General features: G+C 42.4%; 1 long non-coding RNA gene across 1 annotated transcript; it reads right to left on the reverse strand.

Moving 5' to 3' along the window:
* Positions 1 to 1,032: 1,032 nt before the first annotated feature.
* LOC118735283 lies at positions 1,033 to 2,174 on the reverse strand. The gene is made up of 2 exons (XR_004992557.1): positions 1,250 to 2,174; positions 1,033 to 1,177 (listed from the first exon to the last, which is right to left on the reverse strand). It is a non-coding gene; the product is annotated as an uncharacterized LOC118735283 (long non-coding RNA).
* Between the last annotated feature and the right edge of the window lie 6 nt (positions 2,175 to 2,180).

Raw genomic sequence — 2,180 nt, forward strand, 5'->3', positions numbered from 1 at the left:
AACTTACACATTTTACTTTTAAATATCCAACAATCTTACAACTAAATTACCATGCTTATATTATTCATTATGTAAAATATGCAATAATACAAAATTTAAGTTTAGTTGAAAAGCCGGTTATTGTACTTCGTCCAAGAACAGGTGCCCTTTATTTAGAAACAAGCAAGTTTGACCACCGGCCGTACGAGTTCACCTTCAGCCGTCCTAAGAGTGACTACACATACCTGACCATCAGCTCCGGGATGACACTTCAAGACCCGAGCGGGCTTCCACTTCGTTGGCGGTGTGGATTCGATATCATTTTGCAATAAATTAGGCGATGTCCGGAACCATTTCGTTCGACGTTGTAAATGCACGAGATATTCGTCACGCCAGCATTTCCAAAAGTGTTGTCGCTTTGAAGAAATACCGTGCCAGCGTTGATGCAAGTTTCCTTTAAATTCCGGCATATCAGGTTCTGGGAGTGGGGTCAGGGGTCAGGGTTTCTAAGTCACTAGGACTTGCAGCATGGGTGCACAACGGTCGTGAGTTTACACAGGCTTCAACTTCAGTTAGCAACGTACTAAATTCTTCGTACGGTAGCAAATGATCACTAAAAACTCTTTTTAGATGGTATTTTATACGCTTTATGCCGATTTCCCAATAACCTCCCATGTGCGGAGTGCTTGGAGGATTGAATTTCCACGAGGTGCTGGAGTCGGCAAAAAATGCACTGATCTTTTCATCCGCGATGCAACGTTCAAACATGTTTCTTAACTCTTTCTCCGCTCCAATAAAATTCGTGCCGTTATCGTAATACACGACTTTGCAAAACCCATGGCGATTGATAAACCTTATGAAGGCGTTGAGGAATGAAGCCGAAGATAAATCACCAACGAACAAATATAACCTTTAACAGATTAGTCTCCTCTTCCATTTGAAAATTTGTAAAGATAGGGACCTGGGAAGTCGACAGCGCTCCGCAAGAAGCAACGAGAAAAATTGACACAACTTGGTAGCAAGTCTTCCATAACCTGGGCACCGACTTTGCGATTTATCTCTGCAATGGGAAATTTCATTAGAAAAATAGTAATTTTGCGTATACCTTATCAGAGCGTCTTCAGCGTTAGTAATCTCATTCCACAAAAGGGGCCTGGTTGCCTTTACATAACTATGTATTATAGCAGCTCTGAAGTTGCTGATAAGCCGTAGGACATAAGCGATAATTCGTTTCAGCCTTTATTATGATGAGAGGTTGGTGAATACTGACCAGTGTTCTTTCGAGCTCACAACGTGGGCGGATAGTTTACTTGCTTGAAGTTCCAAGTTTTTTGTGTGCGTCGATGGAGACTTAAGCCTCCAAAATTCCTCTGAACTGCTAAGGAATTCCGGACCATTCCACTTTAACCGATGCTCCATCAGTTCAAGCGGAGTTAAACCTCTGGAAGCGCAGTCAGCGGGATTAATTTCGGAACGTATGTGATTCCACGATTCAGCCCTTAAAATTTCTTGAGTGTCTGCGACGCGAACATCGGATAAGTTTGGTTAGGCAAGTTGTCCATAATCGTTTTCGCTAGCTTAGCTGCGAGGTTTGCACCGCAAAGCATTGAATATGAGGAAGTGTAGTAACTTTCAGCGGTGCTACCTTGGTCTTAGAACTAACCAAAGCGACAATTATTTCTCCATATGGCTGTATAGTGCGAGCATAAATAACAGCGACGAATGCCCACTCTGATGAGTCTGCAAATAGATGCAACTGCGTGCATGCACCCTTCGCACAAATACCTGTCTACCTTTTAAGCTTTTAGTCTGAAAACAACTTTAACCGTTCTCGATAATGACACCATTCACCCGCTATAGGCATCGGAACTGGATCATCCCAATCGACGTTAGAACGCCAAAAATCCTGAAACCAAATTTTTTACTTTATTGTGCAAGGAGATAGAAGTCCTAGCGGATCGAATAGAACACTTGAATCGGATAAGTATGCTCTTTTGGAAAGATATGGTGCTGGCTTGTTTAGATTTACTGCAAACATTAAATAGTCTCTTTCTGTGTGCCAAATTAGACTCAGGGCAGGCACTTCCTTGTCTTCGGCGATATAGTGAGACATTTCCTTTGACGCGTTAGATATGGACGCTGTTAGTTCTGGAAGCCCACTGCCTTAACTCAATACGTCGCGTTGAAGTTCTTCTATGTTA

The sequence above is a fragment of the Rhagoletis pomonella genome, unplaced genomic scaffold, assembly GCF_013731165.1.
Source record: "Rhagoletis pomonella isolate Grant_MI unplaced genomic scaffold, Rhpom_1.0 Rhpom_scaffold_00003, whole genome shotgun sequence".
Taxonomy (NCBI): domain Eukaryota; kingdom Metazoa; phylum Arthropoda; class Insecta; order Diptera; family Tephritidae; genus Rhagoletis; species Rhagoletis pomonella.